This window comes from Phalacrocorax carbo, chromosome 1 (genome assembly GCF_963921805.1).
Source record: "Phalacrocorax carbo chromosome 1, bPhaCar2.1, whole genome shotgun sequence".
NCBI classification, from domain to species: domain Eukaryota; kingdom Metazoa; phylum Chordata; class Aves; order Suliformes; family Phalacrocoracidae; genus Phalacrocorax; species Phalacrocorax carbo.
The window spans coordinates 57417366-57432699 of NC_087513.1; positions in this window are offsets into that span (position 1 = coordinate 57417366).

Sequence of the window (15334 nt, forward strand, 5' to 3'; positions counted from 1 at the left end):
GAAGCTCCACCACAAGGGCTCCCCTGTTCTGGGCCTCCCTGGTAAAGACCTACAATAAGAGACGTCAGAGAATTTGCTCGGGGACAAGGTCATACAAAATGTATGACGGGAAAGAAGGATTTGCATTAAAATTACCAGTAGGATGGGGTCAAACAATCCTGTTTGCTTTGGAGATAACAAGAGTTTTGCCCAGGGAAGGATTATAGATATGCTTGATGAAAAGGCAGAGACATGCAAGACACTGCTCTAGACGTGAGGCTCAAAACCAAAAAAACCCAAACCCCCAAACCTCTTTTTTTGCCAGAGGCAAGTAAGAACTAGAGGAATTGAGGGAGGGAGTCAACCAGAGCTAGACCTGTAACGTCAACCTGCTGTCATTTCACAAAAGATGCGAAAACCTAGTGAGGTTTTTCCTTTAGGAGCAGCAGAATCACACCTTCAAAACTGTAGATGAAGACAGAAAGACAAACAGGCAGCTCAGAAAGCTGCTCTGGGTACCCAAAGGTTGTGCTATAAGGGGAATGGCTGAAGAAACGATGTCCCACCCAACTCCTGATCCACAAAGCAGAGAAACAGCATCTCGATATCAATTTGGAATTGGTTCAAGAAGAGGAAGGGGGGAAGCAGCAGAAGGGGAAGGAAGGAAATAGCAGGAGTGAGAGGAAGAAGCAGGCACAGCAGGCAGGCGGAGGAGGAGGAAGGGAAAAAGAAAAAGAGAAAATGAGGTAATATGTGAGTGCGCTTGAGAAAAAGTGGAGGTATACTAACAAGATGTGTCTAGAACCAGATGTGGCCATTTCTGGTCCCGGTGTGCAGGTTCTGCGGGGGGACAGCTGCCCTGCACATGTTTCCTCTGCACCCAGGCAATGATCTGACACCTTTGGGAAGCCTTGCCAAGAAAGGAAAAGGAGCTGTCAGGAGGATGAAAATGAGCAGATAGGTGACAACTGAAGAGCAGAGCATCAGGAGAGGGGAGAGAAAGGAAAGGCATCACTCCTGATGCCTCCCTCTGCTCCTGTCAGGCAGGGTGGGAACAGGAGCTCGTGGATCCCAGCTTTTCCCATGTATGACTTGATACACAGCCTCATTTTTCCACGTGGGTCCCTGTCCCAACTTTCCTCCCCATTGCTAATTAATGAAGTCCCTCCCTCCTTCCTTTTATTACTTATTTATTTTCCCCAGAGGGAATAAGCAGGGGCTGGTATTGACCTGGCTTTTAATACAGCTTTCAGAGCTGGGTGTCTGCCACTGGCCATGGCAGTGGAAACAACCTAATGGACCGAGAGAGGACTCTGTGTGAGAGGACATGGGCATCCAGGACACAGACCGAGGTGGTGGCCTCCAGGAGAGGGGGAACCCGCATGGCTGGGCACACCCCTGCCGAGGTACAGGATCCTTCGGAGGCAGACGGCAGTGCTTGGTGGGGATGATGTACCCATGGCCTGTTAGCTCTTGGGAGGCTCGTCTCCAAGGAGCGAGCTCCCAGGGAGCCCAGGCAAAGATGGAGCAGCTGAGGTGCACCAGGGCCTTGGGCATGCACAGCTGGGCCAGTGGAGGTGGCACACAGGCCAGTGCTGCCACCCCCCGCTTCCAATGGCAGGAGTCTGGGGAAAAATGGGAAAAGGTTATGGGAATGGAATAAGGCTATGGGAATGGAATATGGAGTAAGGCTAAGGGAACAAGCATGGGATCCTAGCCCCCTCTGTATGTTTGAACCTGCTGGCCCTTTTCATGTCATGTTTGGCATCACTGGGGAGAAGACACCAATTTGTTGAGGAAAAACCAGCTAAACCCCTGCTGTTCACAATAAAACTGGGAGAAAGATGCAACGTTCTCACATTGTTAGAGAGGGGAAAGACCTAAGGAGGACCCAAGGGAGAGAAATGGGCTGAAGGGAGGGGGCAGGGGGAAGAAGAGGAACAGCCACAGTGTGGGAGAACAGAGGTGATGGGTAAACCTCTGTCCACCAGGTACTTTTCCTACAGCTGTGCTTATGTTGCCAAAATGGCACATTCCTTGGGCACACATAGCCCATCCAATGGCTTGGTGCAGTCACTCCTCCCAGTAAAAAGTACTCTTCTGCCTCTGCAAGCTGCATGCATGTCCACAGGCCTTGCTGACAGACAGTGGTACGTACATCTTTCTGCAGAGGTACTTCTGTACCTGCACGCTTGAATCACAGAGTACTCGTGCCCAAGTACACACTGGAGGGCATAACCCGTTCTATACCACAACTTCATCCACACAAATGCCATGTGATAGGAGTATCCATCTCAACAAGCACCTCTCTGGCTGTAGGCTGGGGACTCCTTTATGCAGCCCGTGAAAGGCCACCAGAAGAATCCACCTCAGAAGGCTGTTTGCTATAAAGAAGACTGGACATTTCTAAGAAGTCTGCAAATCAGCTCTCCAAGCCATTCACAACCATAAACACATCTGATATTTTGGCTGTTTGCATATGATATGTGGACCGTCACCCTTCAGGTAGGTGACACTTTCTTGTCCCATGCTCGCCAGAGAAGACATCTCTATTGCCCACCAGGGCACGACGCTCCCGGGCTCTCTCCCTCCTCCAGGACCTGATGGCAGGACTGCTTCCAGAAGACCTGCCCCTAATCCCGAGTTGCTGGAAGCTTGCTTTTCAGGAGGAAGACTCTGCTTCTTCATTTATCTGCCCACAACCTATATTTTCATCCTGTCTTACTTCTCAACGATTTCCTTGGCTTGTTATTGAAAGCTGTTCAAACACCAGAAAGATAATGGGGAGAGGAAGGACTTTTTCCATATGAATAAGATCCAGGCACTGGTTCAGATCCTCTACCCCATGACAACTAACTATGCTGCTGTCACTCTTCCCAGCTTTCAGATGAATGTTGTTGTTGTTTTAAATGACACTTGAGAAACTCGTTCATGTTTTATTTTTGGTGGCACTTTTGGACAACCCTTTTGAAAAGAAACCATCATTGGCACCTTTCAACTCACCCAAAACTTGCTCAGCAAAACATTTTGATGCATACTGCGACTAAAAATATTTTCAAGAAACACAACAATAATCTCAAACGGGGATAAAATGGGTTTGTATTTCCGTGATCAGGAAATGGTGTTGAAAATGTCTGTGCTGCTGAGCAAATGCATTCTTTTTCAACCCAGCTCAGCTTTGTCCAGCTTTTGCTCAGGAACAGAGTGGGGCATGCTGCTACCCTGGGGATTGGATGCAGGTTCATGACCTCTGTGAGGCAAAATGCCTCTTCTGCTCACTTAGAGCTTTAGCAACCCTTTTTTGCCTTTGCAGGAGAGGCTAAGGTCTCTCCAAGCTTTTGGGCAGGCAATATGAAGTGGCCATGGTTTTATATGTCACCAAAAAAAACCCCAACCCAACAGAAAAAAAAGCGCCTTACCTTCCCAGGCCATTAAGGGCTTGCTCTTGCCCTGCAAAGTCAATGGGACTTTTGCCATTGCCGGTGGTAAGAGCAGAGCTGGGCCCTAATGGAGTGCTGCTATCGGAAAACCCCGCAGGCGCCGGCCCTGTGCTAAATCTGCAAGGCTGGGATGGACTATTGCCGGCTGCACAGGAGGGGGAAAGGAGGGGAAGCAGCCTGCTGGGATGCTGAAAGCATGGGGCTGCGTAGGACCAGCTGGGGTAGCCCCACTGGGGCAGGTAAAGGAGGACAGCGGAGGGGTGGGGCGGAAGGGGAGACAGTCTGTTGATGTAGCTGCCCGTGGCACCGTATCCCACGGCTGGAGGATGCCACAGCAGGAGGATCTGAGACGGTTGCAGGTCCTTGGAGGGGCTACACAAGCTTCTCCTCCTGCCATGGTCAGCAGGGTGGGGGTCCTGTCCTCCCCAGTCCCGGTATGTTCCCGCCAGCAGGACGCAGCACAGGGAGGCTGAGTGGCATGGCACAAACCGGGGAGCCCAGCCGTTGCCCGGCCTCAGAGCACCATCTAGAGATGAAAGCAAGGCTGGCATCCCCGCAGGTCCCGGCATCCCCGCAGGTCCCCGCTCCCTGGGCTGGCATGACAACGTGGGGCTGGGGGTGGGGCTGGCTCCGCGGACAGTGCCGTGGGTCAGAGGTGGGGATCAGGCGTGGGAAAATGTGATCCTGAGGGAAGGTAGTTTCTGAGATGACCGGCATCCACTCCCAACGCTGCACTCATAACCTGCAATAAAGGTCAGCCTGCCTGACAGCCAGCCCATGGCTTTCACAGAACAGCCGGTGGCTCTGGAAGCAGTTCAGATTATCTGCTACCGCTTTGATTTCTTCTTGGAGAAAAGTCTGCAAAGCTGCTCCAGCCCTGGGAAAGTTAGGCAGAGATGATCTGGGTTTGGAGTCAGGTCCTTCTGGTTGCCACCTTGCTGCCTGCCTGCCCTTCAGTCATCACCTGAGCCCTGCCTGATTGCATGTGCTCAGTGTATGAGATTTGCTCCTTTTTCCCCCTATTACTCCATCCTTTGGCACAGCACACACAACTTATGGATGTAGCAGGGTTCTCCTGCCTTTCCCCTGCCAGAGGCGGCCAGCTAGCACGCTTCCCCAGCAGGAGAGGGGCAGTAAAACTGTATGGAATTGGAGAAATGCCCCATTCAGATGTGCCCTCGCCAGCACAAGGGCTCTCAGGTACAGGGTTTGCAATGCCCTGAGGGCTCTTCTGGCAACCGGCCTTTTCATATTCCCTCGGGAGATTAGATAATGACAGCCTGGCTTGCAAACTCACTGAGTCTCCTGGGTTTCTTCCGCTCCCCAGGGAAAGCAACACAAGCGGAGCAGTCAGTGGGCCATTAGTGTATTTGCTTACCTTTGAAGACATCCCCTCCAGAAGAAAGCACCTAGTGGGGGCAATCCCTCTGCTCGCTGGGCAGCCTGGGCACACAGACCCCAAGCGACTGGCTGTCAAAGTCAGGTCAGCATGGAAAGAGGAAACGCATGTTGCCAAGCAGAGCCGTGTGATTTCACTGCCCTGATGCCTGTGAAGAAATTCAGGACGGACACAAACATCATCCTGAAATAGTCTGTGAGACACTGGATATTTGAGCTTTAAAAGTTTTTTTTGGCCTCTGAAATTAGCAGGATTATTTTGGTGCTGGCCCCAGATCTGAAATAGCAAGTCTTGAAACCTGGGACCTGGCAATATTTGGATCCCTGGCTGTAGTGCATTGATAGAGTTTTTTGAATGTCCCAGCGCTACAGTCACTGAAAGAGTCAGCTGAAGGCCTGTACAATACAAAGCCTCGTTACAGAAGCCATGTGACTGAGAAAATAAGGAGCTTGAAATTGCTCCTGGCAGGTGATCAGATGCTCACCCAGCAACAGACTCTCTGTGTCTATCAGGGACCCGACACAGGCCTGCGCACCACTCCTGCAGTATTGAACAGAAGAGGACGAGCTGACACAGAAACTCCAGAGAAGACTTTGAAGATATATATAACAGGACCTGCAGCCTGCACGCGCTTCTCTCAGGGATAAAATAATGAATCAGTTGGAGAGTGGGTGTGAGCACATGACAGGCGATGCAGACCTATAGCAGAATACTTGGTATGACACAGAAGGAGCTTATTAAATGTAAGCAAAGCAGAGCCATCATTTAGGTTCAGGCTGCTGGGTTACACCATGGGCCTTTTTCTCTCCAGGACACAGTGCTGTGCTCACTAGCAACCAGACTGCCCTGAATAGAGAAACCTCTGTGACCCATCCAGCGCCACATGAGGCTGTGGGGGAAGCGGGGAAGAGCTGTGATGAAAAACAGCTCTGGAGTTGAGAGCTGCAGACACAGGGTGACTGGCTGCACCTGGGTGGCCAGGGTTAAGTCACTGGGCACCCTGGAGTGCCCAGGGAGCCAGCAGTGCTCAGCAAGCTGGTAGGGCCTGGTAGAACATAGCGGTCTGAAATCAGTGGAGGAGGGAAGTCAGGGTGAGAGCAGCTGGCAGCAGTTGCTGCAGAGGAGGTACAAGGTGCATTGGTGGAGCTGTACTTGCCGGGTGAAGCTGCACGTTCCCTGCTGCTCTGTTTGAGAAACAGCTCTCCTGCAGTGGTCAGATGGTCTCACAAGCTTGAAATGCAATCAGCTGTTAAAATGCAAGAGCAATTTGTGAAAAACACAGGATTTTCTGACTTATTGTAATTATTTGATAGTTTGTCCCATGGAGAAGCCTCCAGAGCCCTCAGGTCTTCCATGGCCCTATTGTGCTCGCTGCTGCAATTGCAAGAGAAGGGGCAGCTCCTGTTCTCAGCTGGAAAGAAAGCAAAAGGGGAAGGAAGCAGCTAACAGCAAGGCAAAGTGACTTGCCCAAGACCATGATGCAGTCAGTGGCAGAAGGAAGAATTTAACCTGTCACTGTAGGCTTAACCTACCACCTCTCTGTGCATCTGGGGACGTTGCAAGTGATAAATGAACCAGGAGTGGCTCCCAGAATAGCTCTCTGCCCATCCCACAGCTGCAGTGAAGCTGTGGCCAGGACACTGTACCTCCCTAGGTACATACACAACACCCATCACCTTTGTACCACTGTGTACAACTCCAAACAGCAGCTCTGACAGACCAAGTGCAGTGCATATTCCCAGTACGGATATCCTTGGCCTCCAGACATTCAGATGTAGGAATTGGGAGCCATTGGGCAATAGGCCTCAAAATAGCCTACGTGGGCCTTACAGATACAAATCGTCACTTTCAAATCATGCCCAGAAATGAACGGGAAGCCATGGCAGGCTCAGATGAGCACATCCTGATGTCCCTGACAAGCAACAGCATGTTGCGAAGCAGGAATGAAAATCCACAACCTCAGTCCTTGCAGGGAATGAGTCCCCAGCTGCCTCTCACCCTTGTCTGCGTGGGACGGGTGGTGAGATGGCCTTTTGTTAATCAGTGCCCTGTGTCTGGCATTCAGCTGGTGAGGACAGGCTGTCCCTTCCAGAGAAACCCCTTGCATAAGAATTAAAGAGGAGCTGGGCTGAGATGCTGAACTAATCCACCAGGGCATGCCGGGAAGCTGCATTTTAAGCCATTCTCCCTGCCCTCCCATCTCCCTGTGCGTTGTTTATCTCTCCTGTCCCTCCCACAGCAGTACGTGAATTATCCTGACTGGGCAAGCTGGTTTCATAACTGCCTGCACTACATCCCGTCCTCCCACCCTCCAAGTCCACATCGGAGATGCTCATACATGGGAGGCTTTTTAACTAACACCAGTTTGTGCTGCTGTGAATAACAAGCCCACACAAACACTGCACTCAGCCCCCCGCCCCACGCAGTATCTGCACGCTGCACACGCATTTTGCTACTATGGACACGTGTCTGCTCCCCTGGCACACGCATGCACACTCCCACCGCACATTTAGATCGCAAGCTCCTTGCAAGCACGCTTCTCACGCGTGTGACGCATGGCAAGCTCACCGGTGCACACAAAACTGGCATGCTTGTCACACACATTCAGAGCTGCTGCCCCAGCAGCTCCCCTGCCACAGAGTGCTCCTGGCCCATCACCCAGTGTGTGTGTCTGTGTGTGATACTTCATCCTCCTTCAGCTGCACCCTTCACACAGGACTTGTGCCACAGGCTTGCAGCTCACCCTTGCCACGGACACGTATGTGTGGCACATACGTACCTGGCACATGCCAAACACATGACATACACAAATGGGGCACTGCACATCATAGGACTGTAGGATAATTCGGGTTGAAAGAGACCACAGCACAGCTCTAGTCCAGCCTCTTGCTCAAAGCAGTGTCAGCAAAGAGGTTAAATAAGGTTGCTCAGAGCTTTATCTGGTCTTGTAAACCTCTAAGGATGGAGACTGCATGCCCTCTCCAGGCCACTTTCCCCCATGCTTTGGAAACAGAAAGATTTTCTTTGTATCCAAGCTGGACCTCTCTTGTTTCAGCTTACACTCGTCATCTCTCATCCTCCTGACATACACCACTGTGGAAAGCTTGGCTCTGTCTTTTACCAAGACTCCCAGGTCCTTTCCCACAGAGCTGTTCACCATCTGGCAGGTCTCCAGCCTGTGTCACGGCCAGGGCATCTTCCTTCCCGGGTGCAAGGCTTTGCATTTGCCCTTGCTGAACTCAGTGTTCCTGCAAGCCCATCCCTCAAGCCTGCTTACGTCCCTCTGATGGTAGCCCTGCCCTTGGGCATCTCCACTGGTTCCTCCTCCAACCAGGTGTCATCTGCAAGCTTGACGGGCGTGCACCCCATCACCTCCTCTAGGTCATCAATAACCATGTTAAACAGGACAGCCCCCTGAGGCACCCCACTTGGTACCAGCCCCTAGGCTGAGTACAGCCCATTAACCACTACACCCTGAGCCTGACCAGCCAACCAGTCTTTTTACCCATCTGCTTGTCCATCTATTGAGACCGCTACACCTTTACCTAGATATCAGAACACTGTGGGAAATGGTGTTGGAAGCTTGGCTGAATTTGAGATAAACAACTTCTGCTACTCACCCCTCACCACAAATCCAGTCATTTTATCATAGAAGGCAATCAGGTTGTTCAGGCATGATTTACCCTTGGTAAATCCACACTGACAGTTGCCAGTCACTTTCTCCTTCGTGTGCATAGAAATGTGTTCCAAGAGGACCTGCCCCAGGGACTGAACGAGTCTGACCAGCCTGTAGTTCCCAGGATCAACCTTTTGGCCTTTTCTGAAGAAGAATGCAGTATTTGCCATTCTCCAGTCATGGGGGGGCCTCCTCTGATCTGTACTTCTGTATGCAGTCTCTCCTCCAACCAGCCTACCAAACACAAGTCATTCCACACCTGAATTGCCTCCCATCTGACCAGTCCTATACTTCATTTGGTCTGACCTGCAAATCTTCCTACAGGGGCAAATGTGGCTTCTCAGTCCTCCATTGCTTTGTTCCCACTATTCCTAAGAGAGACAGAGGGAAGAGGGCTGTGTCTCTGAGCCCCAGGGCTGTTTCTCTTCTCCTTGGGCTGCACATCCTCTCACTAGAGGCTTTAAGAAGTTCAGCCTGCTGCCAAAAGGCATCCCCAGTGCCATGCAGAAAGGGAGAGGGGAGCAGAGCAGCCTCATCCCACCCCTGCAGGAAGATGGGATGGGGCTGCCCCAGTTGATAGCTCTGCCACAGGGCACGGCCATGGAGCAAAAGCCCAAACTGAGAGAGGAACCAATTCAGCACCTTTTCTCAAAAAAATAAGAGGCTTAGAGTTTCTTAGAGGGAGAAATGCTGTTTTCAAGGTGAGGAGGAGTCCATGAGCCTTGGCAAGGCAGAGGAGGTGCTTCCCCTGCATCTTGTCCAGGATGCTGGGCCAGGTTCTTTGACCACCCCCAGGCGCTCAGATGCCTTGGTGCCTGGGGAGCACTCAGCACACAGGTGAGGAGGACGAGGTTACATGTCTTCAAGCAAGATCCTGCCGATTCATCCCTGAGTCCAGCTCCTCCCAAGGAACCTTAGCTCTCTCCTGTAGTCCTCTGCTATGTCTGTCCTGGCCTGACACAGCTCTGAGGGTGCACCTGAATATTCCTGTTTGTTTGTTTTTTTTTCCAGTAGGTCTTTTTTTTACCAAAGCTAGCCAGCGTGGGTGTAATGAAGAGAGTCAGTTGCAAACTAGTAGAAGCTGGGAATACCATGAGGATAAAAAAGGCGAGGTATATGGAAAAAAGCAATAAAGGCCCCTAATTACAGGTGTGGCAAGGAGCAGCTTCTATTATTAAGGTTGCCGACACTTCCCCTTTTAAGACCCTGTTTTCACTTATAACTTTGCCAAGTTTCACTGCTGGAGCAGAAATTTTCCATAGAAAGTGATTGCCTCAGCTTAAATTTGGCACATTTATTTAGCTCTTTCTGAAAATGTTGGCCCACCACTAGGTTTACCAGGCCGGAAGAAGTATGTATATATGGCCCTGGGGATGAAAGCTGCAGAACTTCTGGGCTTTCAAGCAAGGGCTTGGCCTTAGACAGGATGTCAGTTTTTGTGTCATGGAGGTTATGTTTTGCCAGCTCCGTGAAACACTCCCTCTCTCCCCCCTGGCGTGGACAAATTACATGGCTTTGCTGAATGCGGGAGAAAGACTTGTCACAGCTTCACAGCTACAAAGATTTCAGCCTCTGCTAACCTGCCCAACCCTCCCTTGGCTTCTGAGGCTGGCGTGACAGCATATGGGCTTTCCCATGGGCTGAAGGAAACTGGGAGGGCTTTCCCTTCTAGGGCCCTTCTAGGGCCGCATCCTGCTGCTCTGTGTTAGACAACGGGCTGAATCACCGAGCTCAATGCCTCCCTCTGCCCTGCACTCCTGGCCACCTCTCTTTTTGCTTCTGGGAAGCCTAGTGGAGGAAAGCCCCTGATTTGAACAGGGAAGGGATGAAATTCAAAGGGAAAGGACCAAAAATCTGGGAAAAAGCAAATGAGACCGGGAGGCGGATGAGACTGGGAGCTGAAGGGAGACACTGGGGCTGGTTGGGCAAGGGGTTATTGCCTGGTAGCTGCTGGAGTGTCTTGGGCTGGCTGAGCAGGGGAATTGGGAGTAGAAAGCAGGGCTGGCCAGGGCAGTGAGACAGGGAATGGGAAGAGCAGAGGCGTGGTCATCAGAGATGGGGAATGGGAAGAGCAGAGGAGGGGTGATTTGCAGCAGGGTGGGCAGGGAGGATAGGAGGGAGGCAGGCAGGCAGTGCTCAAACCATTTGCCTAGGGAATGGGGGAGTCTGGTGACAGATGGGGGCTGGGGATGGAGGGGAGCTGCCACCTACTCACTGCCCAGGAAGGCTTGGAGTGGTGACAGGGAGCAGCTTGTGTAGAGAGGGACAGTGTGTGGTGGGCAGGCTGGGACTGACTGGCCAAGGACACACAGCTGAGCCAGACAGGTACTGTCTGGGAAGGAGACTGGTGGTGGGGAAGAGGCAGGGAAGTGCAGGTGAGGTGGACATAGGAGGGGGCAATGGTCAAGCCCGGAGCCCAGGATGTTGTGACAAGCCTAAAGAAAGGAAGCCAAAAATGGGAAAGCTTGGAGGCAACAAGGGGAGCAGTGAGGACAGCTGTATCAGCTCATGTTTCTGGGACCACAAATTTCTCCAGCAACCGAACAAGAGTCTTCTCCCGAGCCTTCTTCCCAAGTCTTACTGCTCCTGTGCTGTTACCTCAAACACCACCCAACAGTGCATCTCACTTCTCACCAGCTCTGCTCCTCACTGAGGACAACAAGCCACTATTGCTGTTATATCAGAATACACATTTCTCATCACTGAGAAATGGCAGCACCAAGGCTGGCTGTACAACTGCCCTTCAATGTCCTCATGCATATGAATTACGGTTGAGGCTTTAATTATGTGGCTGCAGATTTATTTTCTACAGGACACCTGCAGCACACAGGTTAGATGGTGCTCTGGATGAGTCTGGGCTGTGTCATGAAGAAGGCTCTTTGCAGGGACTCAGCATCATCTTCCCCCCCCGCCCCCCAAAGTGTGAAGAAAAAGGAGTGACTCATTGCTGAGACAGTTGTGTGTTAGCCTGGATCCCTGCCCTGCTGTGGATTTCCTACCTGATGTTGAGCAAGTCACTCACAGCAACATTTTCAGAGGTAGCTATTAGCTATATTTTATTTATTTTGGCATTTTGCATTGTTTTTAGCCTTGTGCTATCCTGGGATCTTGACGTCTCATTTGCAGGAGTATTTATTGCTCCCTGCTACGTGTGAATGGGGACTTGCATTTGGCTATAGAAAAGGCTTTAAAATGCAGAGGCAAAGCGCTCAGATCAGCATCCCCACCTTGCAGGCTGCATTTGACCTTCCCTCCAGGAATACTGGGTCTTCTCTAAAACGCTACTCTCTTGCTTGGTATGAGTATTGAAAAGGCAAATCCATTATTATTTGGGAAATACTGAGAAACTAGAGTGTGAGTCCCATAAAAAAGACCTCTGAACATTAATCATTGTTTTCTGAGTGGGGCTGCATGTTCTGAATAAACTGTGAGTTAACATTTTGAACAACTCTGTTGTGCTCTGTTGGTCGTGTCAAGCGACAGGTGCCTGCCTCCTCAGGAACTTCTGCTCTTGAACTGCAGGTGGAAACACATTTGTTCTCATCTTTTCTTGCTTTTGTGGCCTTGCAGAAGTAGAACTTCAGCACAGAGTCAAAGTTTTCTCTGCTCTTTCCCTGATTCCTCACACTTCCCTAGCATGGGCAAGTCTCTCTGTGAAGAAGTGGCTTTTGTCTTCAAAGCAGCATGTCCCTCTCCAGACAGTGGGTGAAACGGGATTCTGCTCACTGTGGATCAGGCAGAGCTGCCAAATGCAACCTGGCATTTCTCTGAGGTCTGCTAGGTCACTGGAGCTCAGCTTTCCTATGAGTTTTACTAGGCGCTATGAATATCATATACAGTGACACTGGAAGGCCACCCAGCAGTGACACTGTGAATAAACAGGGCGATTCTAGTCCTTCTTCTCCTTTCCTACCTGAGGAATGACATGGTGGACAGTGGTGATGCTGGCTAGATGCCCAGTGTGGTATCTCTCCCTTGGATACACCAGCCTGCAAGACTCAGCCTACGACACATCACTATGGGTTCCCTCTACAGCACTGTGGTGTGAGCACAGGGGACTGCCCGAGGACCTTCCCATGAGAACAGGATGGCAGCCAAAGGGCCTGCAAGCAGAGCCACCCCATATAGCCGATCTTCGTGCAGGTCCCCTCAGTTGCTGAGCTAAGGGGCTTGGCTGGAGCCTCAACTCCCTTCCATATTCTACACTCAAATATCCTTCCCAGGCAAATGAGAGAAAAGGGATGAGGTGAGGCCTCCTGGGGTCTCATCCTGGCATGGGGTTGTGAGTGTGTCTGCGGCTCGTTGCTGGGTCTGGGGAGTTAGACAGCCTTCCAGGTGCTGTTGTTTAAACAAAATCTTAATGTGCCTTTGTTGTTGTATTCTTGTGCCTAATACAAAGCTAGACCTGGGGGTATGTTAATTTTTTGGAGAGGTACACAGAGAGGGAAAGATGCTTGTGGCTACTGCTGCACACCACTTTGGTATCTGGAGAGGAATGGACATGATCTAACGCAGATTGTGAGCATGGATTCTGCCCGTCCTTCAAATTTCATCCCTTCCCAACCCAGCCCCAACCTCTCTCTAGACAGGGTCCTCCTGCTTGTGTTATATACAACACCTACCTTTTTTAGACACTGGGGCAGGAGTTACCTGTTGTACCACTGGTGCACTGCCAGTCTTGATGGAGACAGGGTCCCCGCAGTACTGGCTGCTACACACAGAGCCAAACCCAGCAGCCCCTGGCCCAGGCTCCCTAATATAAGTCACTCCATAAGAAGAGGTGTAACTAGGCAATGCTTGGAGAGAAAAGGTGGGTGTTATTAGATCACATGGTTAGCCAGGCTAACAGCACTAAAAGCTTGATTACAATTCAATTAAGGGAATGTTTCTAATTAAAGAGTTCTTATTTTAAGCCCTAAATGATTAAAATAAAGGTAGCTGAAGTGCCCGTACACACATTCCGATTTCATCCCCGAGGGCTGTGTCTACGTTCAGGATTTCTTCAAATTCCCTCCTGCTGCCTCAACCAGCAACAGGAGGAGAGCTGTCATGGCCGCTGTCCCCCAGACCCTACACTTGCCTGTCAGGCAGCATCACTCCAACCTCTGCTCCCACCAGCCGCGACAAGAGCCAGCTCTCGTGGGGTCCCATTCGGATCCATCCTTCCAGGAGCCCTCTCTGGCAGAGCCTGCCTCACTCAGTGCCTGTATAGGCCTGCCACTCACAGCAAAGTCGCGAGTGGTGTTGGGCTCCAGCAAACTCTCTCTTGGCTGATGTGCACCCACCCAGGGTAGGAGGGCAAGCCCTTGGCTGGATTTGGCAGCATCTGCGTACTTTGTTACCTACCTTCCCATCTGTTCGCTGTTACATAAGCTGTGAAACTACAGAGGTTCAATGGAGCATGTGTAAGGAAACGTCATTACTACAAAAACCTCAATTAAATTTTAACTTCTTGGAATAGAGACAAAGTTCTGTGATAAAACTGGCCTGGCAGTGAGAGAGGGAAATGGTGGTGGTTCCCAAAGGGTTGCATAAACCAGGAACTATTCCCAGGCCTCAAGTGACCCATCAACTTAGTGCGGGTGCTGACTGGCAGTAGGATTCAGAGTGTTGCTGCCCACCACCTTGGTATGACTGGAAGCAACAACTGCTTTCTGCACCATGCAGTGCCAGCAGGGCTGCAGCTTGGGCCTCTTGGTGCCAACAGCCTGTGCTTACCTTGTGTGTTGACATGGGGGTCCTGGCATAGATGCGCACAGGGGCTGGTCTGGTATGGGGGCTCTTAAGCTCTCCCCATCACACTTATCTCCTCCACCCTTAGCTCGACTGCAGGAACTGCAGTTCTCGAACTTTGCAATGACTGTGCCGAAGCAGCTCCTCCCTAACAAGGTGTCTTGGTGCCTGGGAAGCTTGGCAGTGCCTGGCTTTTGCTCCTCAGGTCCTATTGCTGTTCCCTTCCCTCCCACCCTGCCTTGGCCTCCAGCCCCCTGTGCCCCTGCTCCCACAGCTGCACAACAGCACCTTGCTCCTTTTTGCCCTTCCAGGCCCAACCTCCCACCTCTCGGGACCCCCAAACACTTCCCTACATGGGCTCCTACACCCATGTGCAGGTTTGATACACCCTGGCTGCCTCTCCCAAACTCAACTGGCTCTCTCTGAGCTGCTCTGGGGCTCACCATGGCACATGGTGGCTACCTGGCCTGCAGACACCCTGGGGCCTGGGGGCGTACCCCTAACTTTGTGCCTAATTGCTGGTGGGTGTCCCATGGACTTCTGTCTGTCCACATCAGGGCTTATGTGTATGTGCCAACATTTGTGTGGATTTGCAGGTATTCTACCCAAGGGGTGCCCCCCGCTCCCGAGGGGCATGGGTTGGGGATCCCTGACCCCCAACGTGGGATTGGGGAGGCTCTGACACCTCATGGGCCCTTCCTGCTAGACCCCAGCTTGGCATCCACTGCCATTGCGATGGGACCCAGCACCATCATGTGAGGATCCCCAAGTGGGGCCGAGGGCTGACGACCCTGCTGTGGAGGCAATGGCGCCATATTGGGGCTGTCCTGCTGCCCCCCATCACAGTGGGGTGCTACGGGTGGGCTGTTACCCCACTCTCCCACCCCATGGCACCCCACTGAGGAGGAACCTTTAGGGGGGAGCCCGGCGGCCGCTGAGGGGAAACGTCCCCCAAACTCCCCCGTGTGATGGGGTATGCCTCCGTCTCGCCGGGGCTGGCTGAGGGGGGACACCGGGCGCGAGAGCGGCGGGAACGGCGGCGGCCGGTTGCGCCTTTAACGGCTGGCGGAGGAGGAGGAGGAGAAGGAGGAGGGCCGGGGCTGCGCT